Source organism: Hyperolius riggenbachi, chromosome 12 (assembly GCF_040937935.1).
Source record: "Hyperolius riggenbachi isolate aHypRig1 chromosome 12, aHypRig1.pri, whole genome shotgun sequence".
In the NCBI taxonomy this organism is placed as follows: Eukaryota; Metazoa; Chordata; class Amphibia; order Anura; family Hyperoliidae; genus Hyperolius; species Hyperolius riggenbachi.
This window is the reverse complement of record NC_090657.1, coordinates 58,676,740-58,693,350: the sequence shown is the minus strand read 5'-3', so window position 1 is coordinate 58,693,350 and position 16,611 is coordinate 58,676,740. Positions and strand designations below refer to the sequence as shown.

Here is a 16,611-nt window from a genome sequence, read left to right as displayed (position 1 = left end):
ATGCCCAACCCTGGTGCGTCATCACACCAGTCGCTGTAAGAGTCCTGCACATGTGCGATTCTCTAACAACTGAACTGCGCATGTGCAGGATGCTTACAGCGCATGCGTGACTTCAGCCAAAGTCGCTGGATTACCAGAGCTACCAGAAGGGACGTAGAGGATGCTGGGGGACTTTGCAGACAACGGGGGGCTGGAGGAAGCCCTAGGTAAGTCCACTGCTCAGAGTCCCTTTAAAAAGAATGCCTTGCCAGAAACAGAATTTCTGCTACTGAAAATACGGTATATCATGAATAGTGTTGTTTGAATTCAGAAACCCGGATAATGCTGCGCAATTCAGCACCATTCTGAACAGAAAGAGTCAATCCTTCATGCGACTGACGTTTCCTTCTTTCAAGAATCACATGAAGCGTGACACCATAACTCTGTGCACGGCATTATCAGGGTTTCCAAATAAGAAGAAAAGCCGGGTTTGAACAACACTAATCCTGAAGCGAGTGTAAGTAGGCTTTCAGACTGTGTTTTATTTACAACCCCTATGTTAACAGTGATAAGCATCTGCTATTGTTAGCACAATTGTTCTTTCAGCTGTGGAGCAAATAATCTGTCTCTCTCGCTATCTTTACATCCATTCAGATTGGTGCGTTGGCCAGCTGCATTGACCAAGGTTTAGCAGATAACCTGTAAAAGACAGGAAACAAATTGTAAAGTGTAAATTAGAAATATTAGTCCTACTGAGTGCCCCATCCAATGAGACTTCATAGGGTTTTCCTTCGAGTTTCTGGCATGTCTGAAACTAAAAACGAGGGGAACGTCTCCTCAAGGGGACATAATCGGCAAAAAAAAGCCTAGTAGAGGTTTAACACTTCATCACTTTGTGAAATGATTTCAAAATGTTTTGCTTAAGATGCCCATACATCATCGATAGTTTTATGGAATTGGAAGAGAACTAGTGCTGCCACATGGCTGCCTGATCAATCTTTGGATTGATTTCCTTTTGAAATCGTTCAAAAGGATTGATCAGACATGGTGGAAATTCTTAGTCACAAGTGTTCGATCAGGTGAGCATTGGTAACGGTGTTTGATATCGCAACAACCGACGTACCCAACAGACCCCCGGCTGATGTCCTCCAAGTGTAAAAGTGTCTCCCCTGTGCTTAGGTGCAGTATAAAGTCTCACCTCTCTACCAGGGTGACTCCAGGCCTCCTCTGGTTTTCGTTGTCACCGCAAGTGCCTGTAGCACGAGGCACCGGGAGCAAGTGTGAGGTCAATACACGCGCCTGGTGCTATGTGGTACAGGCGGTCACGCTGCTGATGCCGAACATTGAAGAAGGCTTAGAAGTTGGACAGGTAAACTTTTACTGAGAATGGGCACCTAGGGGGGCACTTTAACAATTGGGGAGTGGCCACTGGCCAGGCCGGTGGCGACGCTATGCCGATTTTTGATAGATTTCATGCTGAAATGCATGGTATGGGCAGGCATCTGTGATGTACAGCTACCTTTACATTTCTGCTTCAAAGATCAGGTCTGAGACAAAAGAAAAACATTGATGAAACCTTGTTGATGATTTCTCAACCACCAGGTCATGAGCTGATCACTTTTGCCCTCATCATTGCTATCTTCTGGTTTTTCATATATTCAAGGTGGTTTAACAATGTTGCCCTCACAGAATGATAAAATAAATAGAGACATCATTGACTTCAGTCAACACTTATTTCATGTTTTAGGCATATGTGTTTCCTAGATCTCAGTGCAGAGCTTGGCGCTATCTGTCTACAAGCAATTTGATTAGCCTATGCCAAATAAAGGTATTTTGAAGTGAAATCTGTTGTAGGAAGGACATAGAGGCGGCCATATTTAAGCATTAGAGTGAGCAGGACAATGGGCATGGTTTGAAAGGAAGTAAATATGTCAGCCTCCATATCCCTTTCACCTTAGCCAAGCCATTTTGAAGAACCCAGCTGTATTGTCTGAGTTCCCTAATTTTAAAATGAATTGAAAAAGTTGGGGAAAGAGTATGACAGTTACAGGAAAAAAATAACCCAAAACTCTCATACCACCGTCTGTCTAGCAGCCTTCTCTTCAGTTTCCAGCCTTGGTCAGTGGACTACCACTTGACTTGAATTTTGACCAGGAAGTGCTCTGACAGGATGGGTTGTATCCGAAGACATAACAACAAAATTTGTTTAGGCGATACCTTTAATGACTAACTGTACTAGATTCCTTTGCAAGCTTTCGAAACTTTAAGTTTCTTCTTCAGGCATGTCTTAGAGCTGGATCAGAACCTTACAAAAGGTTGTAACATTTTGAACTGCAGTCGCTTTTGTTCACTGTAACTGTTAGCACAGCACAACCTCCTTCTGTAGGAACGACCACTGCAAACTCAGCTTCAAGTCAGCCTTTCAGTTTTCATGGCTAATGTGTGCTAATCCATAGGAGGCACTGGGAGGCTCAAGGTGATGCAGTCTCATGATGACTGCAGTTTCTCTTTTTAGTAGATTTAAATCAATATTAAAATAAAGTAAATCAATAACATTTCCTAAGTGGATATGGTTACTGGTTTGACAAGCTCCACGTAGTTAATATAGTAAAATTCTTGCAGATAACATCCATCTCTTGAAGGCAGTATCAGGTATAAGCTGAATGTTTTTTGTTTGTTTTTTTATCTTCTTTTTTATTTTATTTTTTATTATAGAAAAAACATTCATTTTAATTTGCACAAAAATGCTCATATTAGGGAGCCTGTGTCAGTAACAATGCACATTAGTATAATAAAAATAGTAATGGAATAGAGTTGTCTAAATGTAAGCCGCTCAGTGGGGGATTCTAGCAGTGTGTTTGGTTAATGTTGAAAAGGGAAAATTTGAAGGGAGTATCCAGTTTATAGATGTAAAGATAAGTGATCAAATGAATAGAAAATCCCTAAACATAACACAATTAAATACTGTGATTTGCATACCTTCTGGTAGTTGATGAACTACAAGAGTCTACCCCTCATTAGAAACCTGAATGAAAGGGAAGGTGATTATATATATATATATATATATATATATATATATATATATATGTGTGTATATATATATATATATATATATAATTTTCATTTTAAGGCTCAGCTAAACCCAACATTTAACATAATGGGCCCGATTCTATTCACCTTTTCTCCTAAGTTTCTTCCTAGGAGATACATTTTCATCTTCTTTTTAAAATAACTTTTCAGCATTCTGCAATTGAAAAAGTACCAAAAAGTAGGTGAACAAATACTGTTAAAATTATTCTGAGTATTTTGTTGCTTGCTGGTAGCTTAAAAGGCATTTTATTAATAGGATGTGACATATCACCTAGGAGGAAACATGGGAGAAAAAGTAGAATCAGGCCAAATCGCCCATAAGTACCAAAAAGTTATTGACAGAGTATTATCAACATTATTTTGAGTATTTTCTTGCTTGTGGTTTAAAAGGCATCTTAATGACAATTTTGACAATATCACCTAGGAGAAAACTCAGGAGAAAAAGTAAATTACATACGGCCCCTTTAGGGTCTTTTAGATGTAGACACACTATGAGCGCTTTATGAGTCCTTTTCTGATGATCAGAGCTTTCTGAGAGTATGTATTTGGCTGGTATTGGGTTCGTCCACTTTTTCTAACCCTTTTCCCATTAACTTGAATTAAAATCGAGGTAAAATCATGGTAAAACTGCTGTGTTTTTTTCAGAAAATTGCGATCGTAGCAATTTTATTGTGATTTTAATGCAAGTCCATGAAAGCGTTTTTTTTAAATGCTCGGAAAGAGCTGATGGTCTGAAAAGCACTCAGAAAGCGCTCTGCAGCCTAATTTTCATCTTCTCTTTAAAATAACTTTTCAGCATTTTACAATTGAGAGATAGTACCAAAACATTGGTGAGAAGTACTATAAAAAAACATGTAAGCATTTTCTTGCTTGCTTGTGGTTTAAAGGGGAGCTGAAGTAAGAGGTATACGGAGGCTGCCATATTTATTTCCTTTTAATCAATACCAGTTGCCTGGCAGCCCTGCTGATCCTCTGCCTCTTATACTATTAGCCATAGCCTCTGAACAAGCATGCAACAGATCAGGTGTTTCAGACTTTAAAGTCAGATCTGACAAGACTAGCTGCATGCTTGTTTCTGGTGGTATTCAGATATTACTGCAGAGAAATAGTCCAGCAGGACAGCCAGGCAACTGGTATTGATTAAAAGTAAATAAATTTGGCAGCCTCCGTATACCTCTTACTTCAGTTCCCCTTTAAACCACAAGCAAGCAAGAAAATGCTTACATGTTTTTTTATAGTACTTCTCACCAATGTTTTGGTACTATCTCTCAATTGTAAAATGCTGAAAAGTTATTTTAAAGAGAAGATGAAAATTATCTCCTAGGAAAAATGAAATCTCCAATATCTCTTGTGGGTTTGAAAAATAATAAAATTCTTATTATGTATAGAGGGGTACCTGAAGTGATTAAAAAAGTTAGATTCCTACCTCTGTAGGGGTATGTCTCTGGATAGTCCAGAGGTTTCCCCCAATCTTCCCTCATCCCTCCGAAAATATTCAACATTAATATTGATTATCATGCCTACAGCCACACTTCCAGATACGAGTGTGCCTGCACTGCGCATGCGCAAAGTACGGGCGCACCTGCGCAGCAGCACAGAGCCACTCGTGCATGGCTTTTTCCTCCGTGCACGAGCGGTTCTGTGCTATTGTACATGCACAAACCCTACTGGCACCTGCACAGTGCAGAGTTCTCGTATACAGAGGGGAAGAGAGTCCTGGCCAGCAGCGGAGGGGTTGTAGACATCAGGGAAGTCACTGGAAGTTGTAATTATCTCCTATTTTTGTTAACCCTTCAGGTTTGGTTTGAAGTGTACCCGAGGTGACATGACATGATGAGGTAAACATGTGTATGTACAGTACAAAGCATATTAATAACCAGGCTGTTGTACTTGCTTTATTTTGCTGCCTGAAAGAGTTAATTTTCAGGCATGGAAGTGACAGCCTCTGTCTTCTCAGTACCTTGTGGGGAATATAGTAAGCATCACTGATAAGCAAATTACAGCCATAAAAGTTTTCCTGGCAGAATACAACCTCTGAGGGCAGGGAGAGAGTTGGAAAAAGGTCAGTAGTTCATGTATTTTCATTTAGGGACACTTAATAGGTTGTCACTGAGCAGAGACAACAAAGCATGCAATCTACTTTGTATATGTTTAAATATTAAAAAAAAGCCATGGGATATAAAAAAAGGGTCATTTTTTAGGAATAGGAGGACAGATACAGTTGTTTATCTCATTAGTTTATTTTTACTTTGGGTTCACTTTAATGTTAGATATCTGCAATGCAGTCATGTGACCTGTGGCACTGTTTAAAAAAAAAAAAACTATCCAAAACCAACTTTTTTTTAATTTATTTCCTGCAGCTGTATTTTATTGTGTATTTTTAAAGGAGTACTGTAGGGGGGTAGAGGGAAAAAGAGTTGAACTTACATGAGGCTTCTAATGGTCCTAATGGTCCCCCACAGACGTCCTGTGCTAGCGCAGCCACTCACTGATGCTCAGGCCCCGCCTCCGGTTCACCACACCCTCGCTCCCGCCGATGTCACCAGGAGTGTATTCGACTCTAAAGTTGCAAATTCCGTGAGCAGGTAGCGGGGACCAGAGCATCGGCGAGTGGCTGCGCAGGCACAGGACGTCTGCGGGGGACCATTAGAGGCCCCGGGTAAGTTCAACTCATTTCCCCTACCCCCCTACAGTACTTCTTTAAATGAAATGATTTCTGTTTATGTGTACAGCAGTCCCCCAGCTTGCTAACTTGCTTTTTGCCATTTTACATACAGTACATGACCCAGTTCTCTGCAATTAATTAATTTACTCACGGGAATGACAAGCACAGACTGGATCAATCAGCCATGCAGTTTCGCACCGCGGACTGCAATCTATTCCCAAAGGGTTTCTGAATGACGCTTTCAATGCTGTAGCCTATAGACTGTACTGACTCTGAACTGTGTCCAGACAAACATGAAACGTCAGTGCTTCTTTGTCTTGCAGCAAACGATCTCGGCGGTACTTGTAGATCTATTTTTTTTTCTTGTTATGTTATTATTATGTATTTTCAGTGTATTTAGGTGGATAAATGTCATTCTATTTGTCTAAAGTTGCTATTTGTACCAGAAAAGTGTTACATTTTATAAATTAACATTATACTTATTAAATACAATCACTTTTTGGTCTGTTTTTTTTTCTATAAGACAAATACTTTATTAAAAAAAAAATGGCAAAGAAAATAGTGCTGTTAGTATTGTTGTTTATTGTATGGCTGTAAAGGTGGCCACACACCATACAACTTTTCAAATATCTGTTCAATTTAAGAATTGCAATCAATTTTTCGGACTGATTGTAACATTTAAAAATATGACCAATGTACCACACCCCTATGTTCAACTTTTCCCCAATTATGATAAAAAATGATTGGAAACTCTGACAAAATTTCTAGGGTGTGTATATTAATAAATTGACAATCTAACATATATATGGTGTATACAATCTTTAGAAACATTGAAGAAAAATATCTGGCATTCCGGATCGATAAAAATCAAAGAAAACGGGAATTCGGATCGGATTTCATTCAGTCGAATGAAAGAAAATCTTTTGGTTTTTTTTCTGGAGATACAATCGTTTTTATCGAATTGCTGTAAAATTGGATCATTTTATTGTATCATGTGTGGCCACCTTAAGTCTATTTATGGATTTATTATTATTACTACCATATTTTCAGACCATAAGACGCACCTAGGTTTAGAGGACAAAAACCAGGGGAAAAATATACTAATCCTGGTGGGTCCATGATGCAGGGGCATCTTGTGGATGTTCTCTCAATTATTATGTCCTTCTTGTGTTCCCCTTGTACCTGTTCTCCTCTGTTCCCCTTTTTTTGCCACTCTTATTGCCTTTCTGGCAATCATCCTACATTCATCCGCGGCTCCAGTCATCAGCCTCCTTTTGGCCAATCAGGCATCAGCCTCCTTGTGGCCAAACTAGACCCACCAATCACTGCCCCTCTGTTTGTTAACTGTTTCTGATGGTCTTGTGCGCGGGACCATGACTCCATCATTGGGGCCAGTGATTGGATGAATGAAGGATGATTGCCAGATGGTAATGAGAATGAAAAAGGAGGACACAGGGACACAAAGTTGCAGAGGGGGGCACAGGTGGGATAGAAGAATAACAAATATCACATATTTTTGTATTTTTGTGTCAATAAAAGTAACGTAGCTGTTTTTCTACTGCAATAATGTCTTTGTGGTTTCTACAAGTAATACAAGTCCCCATAGTATCTATTGGGTGTCAACTTTGGGTGTGGTGGACCACCCTTTGTGGGACAGAAAAATGATTTTCGATTCGTTAGAAAGGACCTTCCCAACTATATAAATATGGGATAGAAGAAGACACAGTAGGGACAGAAGAGGACACAGGAGGGGCAGAAGAGGACATGAGGATACGAATGGATGGAGCCACTAAAGTCTGGTGGAGAATGGATGGCACTTGTGGGGGATACCTTTGCTCTGGTACAAATTGTATTTAGAACACACACACACACACTACACACACACATACACTACACATACACTACACACACACACACACTGTACACACACACACACACACTGTACACACACACACACACACTTTTGGGGGAGGCTAGATATCACTGCAGTTTCTACAGAGCTTAGTGGGGAAGAGGGCTGGCAATGCATACATCATTTCAGGCAGGAAAAAAAAAGAGGAAAGGGGGAAATTATATCAGGATTGGGTTCAGTCAAAGGCAGTAAAGATGGAAAATGCCTGGAACAGTTTTCTCTTTATTTAATATATATGTTACGGCCAGAACACAAAGTTTGGCCACTTCTAGTTCTGGCCAGCCACTTCGGGTTCTGGCCGGCCAATGTGCGAAGTGGCCGCTGCACTGCGACCAATGTGAGAAATGAAATGATTCCTGTAACATTAACCCATTCGCGTTCCGTCGTTTTCACTTGAGAAATGTTTACCTCCCATTAATTAGCCTATAACTTTATCACTAGTTATCACAATGCACTGATCTATATCTTGTTTTTTCCGCCACCAATTAGGCTTTCTTTGGGGGGTACATTTTGCTAAGAGCCACTTTACTGTAAATGCATTTTAACAGGAAGAATAAGAAAAAAACGGAAAAAAATCATTATTTCTCAGTTTTCGGCCATTATAGTTTTAAAATAATACATGCCTCCATAATTAAAACTTACGTATTGTATTTGCCCATATGTCCCGGTTATTACACCGTTAAAATTATGTCCCTATCACAATGTAGGGCGTCTCTCTCTCTCTCTTACGCTCAGCCGGCGGGGACACGCATGTCCCCCCAGAGTCGTTTGTGGCGGCAGGGAAGCAGAGCGAGGAGGCTGCAGACATTGCTTCTGCCAGCACCCGCTCTGCAAGAACGGCACGATTCCCTGCCACCACAAACTAAGAGAAGGAGAGAGAGGCAGAGAAAAAGCCGCCGGCTTCATTTCCTGAAATTAACTAAGTTGTGATAAATTTGTCCGCTGCGCTGCGGCCAGAAGATACATTAATGTTACAGGAATCATTTCATATCTCACATTGGCCGCAGCGCAGCGGCCACTTCGCACATTGGCCGGCCAGAAGCCGAAGTGGCCGGCCAGAACTAGAAGTGGCAATTCACTGAAATCAAAACGTGGACAGTACAATACACATGTTATATAAGTAGAGCAAGTATTTATCTACTTTTATTTGTGTTTCTTTTTCCTGGGATAGTATGGCTGTCCCTGCTGCTTTAAAGCAATTCTAAAGCCGGGGTGCGTGGGAGAGGAAGTTTGATACTTGCTACAGTAGTGCTAAGTCCTTGGATGGTCCTGAGGTTTCTCCTCTGTCTGTTCCTTTCCTTATCCCCCTCTCCCTCTCCACGCCCCCCCCCCCCACCCCCTGGCAACCAAAGTAACTTCTTAAAAAAATTTGACTTTTGGCTAAAGTCACATTTTCAGACAGGAAGAGGCAGGCTTCCTGGAATGTTCCCTCCCATCACCCTCCCATTTCCTCCTCCTAAAGAGACCATTCAGGGTAAAACACACATTCTGGGGATCCTCTTCTCAGATAAAGATATAATAACTTGCTGGGTCTGATTTCTACAACTCAGTCCCCAAGTCCCGTTTGCTGCGAGGGGACGGGGCTACGTGCCAGAGGTCGGCCACACAGAGCTCAGGGAGTGAGGTGGAGGAAACAGACTCGGGAGGTAATTATAACTTTATCAGAGAAGAGGATCTGCAGAATGTTTATTTTATGCTGAATAGTCTATTTGAGGGGAGTGACGGGGCAAGGTAAAGGAGGGAATTGGAGGGTGCCCGCCTCTTCCTGTCTGAATCTTTTACTTTAGCCAAAAGTCAAATTTTTGGAGCAGTGTTTACAGGAAGCGGGGGAAATGAGGAGAGTAACGGACAGTGCACAGGGGTATGTGGATCCAGCATGAATGTACCTCTGTGCTTACCTTAGGTAACTTTCCCTCGGGTCAGGTGTGCTTTAAGCTTTTGCTTTAAAAAAAAACAAAAAACTATACACAGAGGATTTGATAAAGATTCTTTTTTTCACTTTGGGAAAGTGGAAATCCACATCAAGTTCTCAAAGTCCTTTCGTCATTGTATAACAGTAACAGTCAATTAGCCAGCAGCCATTTTTAGCGCTTGTTATTGTAACAGTAACATTCACACGCTTCACAGATACAAGTCAGTGGGGTTTGCTGCAAACTCCGGACCAAAGATAGCAACATGTCGTGGTCCTCGTAAAAACTTTGACTTAAACACTGATAAATCCTAACTGTGCAGGCCTTAGGAGAGTTTGGTGATATGTGTGTGTGCTGTACAGTGTGGAAACTCGTCAGTAAATTTTGGGTCATCGTTTTTTGTTTTTTGTTTGTTTGTTTTTTTTTAAACTCAAAAGAAAAAAAAATAAGATAAAATAAGCAACTAAGGCCCATATACAATTATCTTTTTCTCCTGAGTTATCTCCTGGGAGATACATTTTATATTCTCTTTAAATTAACTTTCCAGCATTTAGTACACAAATGTTGGTGAAAAAGTTCTATCAAATTTATTTTGAGTATTTTCTTGCTTGCTGGTGGGAAGTTGGGAACAAGAGCTGAAGTAAAGAAAATATTCTATACATACCTGGGGCTTCCTCCAGCCCCATATGCACTGATTGATCCCACACCGCCGTCCTCCGCTGCCTGCATCTACAAGAACCGGCTCCTGTCACTGACGTTATCGGAGCCGGGCTACGCTGGAGACGTGCGCCCTCTATCTCTCCAGCGGCCAATGGGACGAATTTAACCTCTTAAGGACCATAGGCTTACACCCCCCTAGTAACCAGGCTATTTTTTACACTTCAGTGCTCTGCAGCTTTAAGAGCTCGCTGCAGAGCCATAGAAGCAGCACACAAATGAATCCCTCCCCCCTTTTTGGCCTACCAACAAAGCTTTCTGTTGGTGGGCTCTGATCGCTGGTGCAGGCTGTTGTTTTTTTTATAAATGTATTTATGTATTTATTTTATAAATAATACTATTTATTAATTTATTTTATTATTCCTCTCCCTCCCTCCGGCAGCCAATCCCAGCGATCGGCTCTCATAGACGTAAGCCTATGAGAGCCGATCGCTCTCTGAGCCTCCCAGGGGGACAGCCGAGTGTCACGGCTGTCCCCAGCGCAGTGCTGCCGTGTGATTGCCTCTGGGACGTCATTCAAGTGGGTGCGCAAACAATCCCCAGCAAAACACACCCGCAGGAATTGGTGTTAGGCGGTCCTAGGACTGTCCCCAAGCGGTCATAAAGCAGTTAAAGGACATCCGAGATGGAAATAAACTGATGAGAAAAACAATTGTATCTATCCACCTTCTCCTAAAAATTTGATACCCTAGTTTTATTTTATATTTAAATCTAGTTTTTTTTAAGTTTTTACTGTCTTATTGTCTCTGCTCAATGACACCTTTATTGAAGTATTCCAGAGCTCAAAGCTATGCATTATTGACCCTTTTTATCTCTTTCCTGCTCTCAGAAGCAATTTACTGCCAGGAAAGTGTTTTATGTCTGTAATTACTTATCAGTGAGGGTTATGCTATAGTCTGACCCAGTCTGACCCGGGCCCACACAGACAGAACTGCCACTTGCATACCTGATGTTTTACTCTTTCAGGCAGAGAAAGAAAAAAAAGGAACACAGCCTAGTTATTTGTATGCGTAGAAACAAATATCTATCTCATCATGTTACGTCACCTCAGTTGTCCTTTAAAGGTTAATAGCAATGCCCCTATATACATGCTAAAACCACTACATATGCCAAGTAGGTGGCACCAAGGTGGAAAACCGTTCCAAAATACCTTGTGGTTCTTCAGAAAATCACAGTGAAAGTGACATCAGGCAAATGGGAATTTTGCGAGATGGACAGCCTACAGACAGTCCCCCTGAGTGAAAATGTCATAATGGAATGAAATAAAGATCATTTTTATTTGGGAGGGCATCGGACACAGTATAACAAATCTGCTTGATTGGACAGTATAGTAAGTAAATCTGTAGTTATTCAGCACACACAATACTCCTAGGAGTGGCAGTTAATCTCTATATTGGTAGTATAATACAGCCAATTGAGGGACAAAATGACCCTGCAGAAATAGTACAGTACTTACCTGGTTCTACACACTCTTCTACCTAATTGATCGAGTCAGCATTTGAGGAATGCTATAGCTGACAGTTCTTGTTTCAGTGCTATGTGCAGTACAGCCAGCAACAAACAAGCTGGAGGATTACAAGTACCTTGCTGTTCACACAGATAAAACCAATATAAATTTCCACTGAATAAATCCTATAGCTGACAGTTTTCTCAGTGTCTTACACAATGTGCCAGAAAGTGATCGGATTGTCTCAGCTGAGGGCAATGCTCTCCAACTCATCCCGTTGTGCATCATGTCACCTTTGGTATCCTTTCATGTGAGCGGCGCACTGCACCGCTTTGTCATTAATTTGCAATGGTGGCATAACCTGTGTAGTGTCCGGTAGCTCTCTGCTCTGCTTGCATTCTTATAATAGCATCTGATGCACCACAGAGACAACATTGCATTGCGTCATAATGCACAGCAATGCGTATAGTGTAAATGTACCCTAACATCTCCAAAAGTTTCTAACCTTTTTACTATCCCATCCAAAACATTAAATAAGTAAGCTCTGTGAGTTGGGGTTTAATAGGGTACCAAGCATCTCCTCTCCATCCTTCAAAATCCTACCCCCTCCCTACCCTATACAGTTTTCTGGTGTCTAGTGGTCATCACTCCCCTATACAGTCCCTTGGTGTCTAGTGGCCCTCTCTCTCCCCTATAAAGTTCCCTGGTGTCTAGTGATCCTTCTCTCTTCCCTATACAGTCCCTTGGTGTCTAGTGGCCCTCTCTCTCCCCTATAAAGTTCCCTGGTGTCTAGTGATCCTTCTCTCTTCCCTATACAGTCCCTTGGTGTCTAGTGGCCCTCTCTCTCCCCTATACAGTTCCTTGGTGTCTAGTGGCCCTCTCCCTCCCCTTTACAGTTCCCTAGTGTTTAGTTCCACTCTCCTCCCCTATACAGTTCCCTGGTTTCTATTTCCCCTCACCCTCTTTATATAGTTCCCTAGAGTCTAGCGGTCCTCCGTCCCCTATACTGTTCCCTGTTGTATAGTGCCCCCCCCACCCATACAGTTCCCTGGTGTCTAGTGGCCCTCTCCCTCCCCTATACAGTTCCTTGGTGTCTAGTGGCCCTCTCCCTCCCCTATACAGCTACATGGTGTTTAGTGCCCTCTCCTCCCCTATACAGTTTGCTGGTGACTAGTGGTCCTCACTCCCCTACACAGTTCCCTGGTTTCTATTTCCCCTCTCCCTATATAGTTCCCTAGAGTCTAGTGGTCCTCCATCCCCTATACCGTTCCCTAGTGTATAGTGCCCCCCCCCCATACAGTTCCCTGGTGTCTAGTCTGTCCCCCTCCCTCCCCCATACAGTTTCATGAGTTGGGATTTAATAGGGTACCAAGCATCTCTCCATCCTGTTACAGATTTCACTTCTCCATCCCTGTTAGCGATTTAAATAGAGCTGGTGGTAGGAGCAGCAGCCTCGGGGGGCAGGGGGTGTATTTAAAGCCACTTGTTTGCGTTGCTACATTGCTCCGTTACCAGACACTATAATAAAACTTCTTGCATCAGAAGAGAGAGAGTTGACAACACATTTTGTTACGCTCCCAGGCCCGAGTTAATCACGACAGGAAGCGTTCCTGCTACTGCAGGGGAGGGGGGGGGGGGGGTGTATTTCGTCACTGGGAACACCTGACACGGCTATCTGGTGTCAATCATTTGGCTTAAGGTCATTAAAAATATGAGGGTGTCCCCTTACAACATAAAGCTCTGCGACAATTCAAAGGAAACGCGGGGCATGATAAATAATTGAACAGGTGGATTAAAGAAAAAGGTATTCCGGGTGCTGGCGCGGATCGAGCGGGAAGAAGGTTCAGGACGGTTTGGGATTCTTGTGGGATTGGGTGCTACAGCTGTTGACTAAGGTTTCCTGGGGCAGCCTCCAGCCCGCTCCTCGCAGTGTACTCCGGTCACAGTGACGTCGGAGGAGGAATGGAATTTCATGTTATTTGCGTTATGTTTATTGCGGTTGCTACTGGCTTGTGAGTTTAACCTATTCCAGTGCGCTCGTCCTCAGGCCGGGCCTACAACGTCTTTAAGCTGGCTAAAGCCTGGAATGCTAGTTATTCAGGTAGCTGCGGGAAGACTTTAGCTGTGGATATGTATACACGTATAAGAATAGTATAATTATTATTATTATTACTACACAAACGGCTACATTCCAGACAAGCTATTTTATAAACACAGACACCGTTAAAAAAAAAAAAAAAACATTTAAAGAGGAACTTTAGTGACAAGGAGGAAAAAAATAAATCAATACACTGCAAAATGAGAAGTTAAAAAATAGACATGATTGATATTCGCCATGTAATTTGTTCATGTTGTTTGATCCACAATGAGCCTGCAGGTCATCATCTTTACTGCTGGTAGACAAGAATAAAACTAGACAGCACCAACTGCCCTTATCTATAACCACACCCACTAACATTGCAATATCCTAAAAGTTTTTTTTTTTTTTGATAAGTATACAATGTAGAGAGGAAGATACTAGTTGCTTGGTGGTTGGAAACAGCTATTATTTCCCACAAAGCGACAAAGGTTCACAGACAGGACACTGTCAGCACCATGGTCCTGACATCACACTGGGGGAGGGGTTTCACCACAATATCAGCCATACAGACCCCCCCTTCCCCGATGATTTATTTGAGAAAATGTAAACATTTCTCATGAAAAAGGGGGTATCAGCTACTGATTGGGATGAAGTTCAATCCTTGGTTACAGTTCCTTTTTAAGTGAGTGGCAAAGTAAGTTTCCATGTCTTTTTTTTATTACCTCCTGCACTGCTAACCGTGATACACCACTTCTCCCAGGCAGACTTTTTTTAAGTGATTTTAAAAGAAATTGTTAGATATTTACCTCAGTAGTTTGGAAGCCTCTGGATGGCCCAGAGACTTTCCTTATCCATGCAGAGCCCTCCATTCCAGAATCCCTCTTCCCATCTTGTGGCTTCTCTCCCGGCCGTGGACGATCGCCTCCGTACTGGGCGTAGACGAGTAAGGGGTGTGCCTGCGCAGGAAAAAGGGACACTAAGACATGCACGGGCCACACCTTTAGCCACACCCTAATTTCATATGCAGCCCACCCCTCCCTTTCCAATACTATTGCCTGTTTTATAGTGGCCCCTTCTCTCCCCTATATAGTTCCCTGGTGTCTAGTGCCCCCCTCCCGCTCTCCCCTATACAGTTCCCTGGTGTCTAGTGCCCCCCCCCCTCCCCTATACAGTTCCCTGGCATCTAGTGCCCCCCTGACCCTCCCCTATAAAGTTCCCTGGCATCTAGTGTTCCCCTCCTTACCCTGTATGGTTCCCTGGTGTCTAGTGGTCCTCCTGCCCCTATATAGTTCCCTGGTGTCTAGTGATCCTCCCTCCCCTATACAGTTCCCTGGTGTCTAGTGGTCCTCCCTCCCATATACAGTTCCTTGGTGTCCAGTGGTCCTACTGCCCCTATATAGTTCCCTGGTGTCTAGTGCCCCCCCTCCTCACCATACAGTTCCCTGGTGTCTAGTGGTTTCTCTCTCACCCCCTTCTATACAGAGATCAGCACAGGGAGCAAGGTTTGGCAAGTTACCTCCTCATTCCAGCTTTGCTCTCTAAGCCACCGCACACCGAGCGTGCTGTAATGACAGCCTGGGTGATGCTGTGTCGGACATGGGACCGTGCCATGTAGCTAGGTCTTCTTCTCAGTGCTGGTTGTTGTCTGCTCAGTGCTGCAGTCGCAATTCATAGGGCACGTCCCCAATGCGATTACAGCGCGATCTGACCGGTTCCACGCGTGATGGCTGTAAAACTCGATCATATATGCACAAAAAATGCAAGACCGCCAAATGTGATGTAATCGGTTAAAATTGTGTCAGAATCTAATTGCTGAATACTGATAGTGGAGAACAGCAGAAAGCAGCATTTGTATAGAGGGGGTGGAAGAGGAATGAGTACACTCCCACACAGAAATGTACCATTTTTATTTTTTTTTTAATAATTTTCTTTCTTTCTAATTTCCTTCTGTAGTGTTTAGGAGGCTGGTATAGTAAATTCTAGGAAATTGCTATTGGGCTTTAACCTCCCTGGTGGTACAATCCATCTGGAATTATGGGTCTAAAAGCGGGACCCAGGAAAACAAAGCTCGCTTGGGGTTACCGCTCTAAGCAGCTTAATCCCTGCCCGAACACAGCTCGGGATTACTGCCACGAGGGGGTTAAAGGACAACTGAAGCGAGAGGACTATGGAAGCTGCCATGTGTATTTCCTTTTAACTACTTAAGGACCGAGGTGATTAAAATCTACGCCCTATTTTGGTGGTTACCTGGCTGGCAGGGCGTAGATTTCAATCGCCGCCACAGCGCTCATCCGCCGTTTTCTTCGCTCCCCACCAATCTCGCCGCTGAATCCCTGCTGTGTCTTGTCGCAGCTCACTTGCTCTGTCTGTCTCTATGACGGCAGAGCCATGTGAGCCGATTTAATTGGCTCCTGGCCGTGTCTATCAATGTAAGCAACTCCCATAGGCTTTCATTGATAGACACAGTCAGGAGCCAATGAAAGCGGCTCCTGACCGGCTCACATGACTCTGCCGTCATAGAGATGGCAGAGTGGATGTCAGGAGGATCCCAGCATGCGGCGGTGACGGCGGTTGCGGCGGGTATATGCGGCGATTCGTCGGGATTCCGTCAGTATTGTACCAGCTGCCTCTGGTCCTTAAGGGGGCAGAGACCGCTGGTACTTAAAGGACAACTGTAGTGAGAAGTTTAAGGAGACTGCCATCTTGATTTAATTTTAAGCAATACCAGTTACCTGGCAGCCCTGCTGAGCCTCTGCCTATAATACTTTCAGCCATAGACCCTGAACAAGCATGCAGCAGATCAGGTGTTTC

General features: G+C 42.9%; 1 long non-coding RNA gene across 2 annotated transcripts; it reads right to left on the bottom strand.

Annotated features, from left to right (window-relative positions):
- Window positions 1-509: 509 nt before the first annotated feature.
- Window positions 510-16,166, bottom strand: LOC137540745 (uncharacterized). Of its 2 annotated transcripts, XR_011025046.1 has the most exons (4): window positions 16,048-16,166; window positions 14,607-14,756; window positions 11,424-11,507; window positions 510-678 (listed from the first exon to the last, which is right to left on the bottom strand). It is a non-coding gene; the product is annotated as an uncharacterized lncRNA (long non-coding RNA). The 2 variants fall into 2 exon arrangements; XR_011025047.1 differs by lacking the exon at window positions 11,424-11,507.
- Window positions 16,167-16,611: the final 445 nt, after the last annotated feature.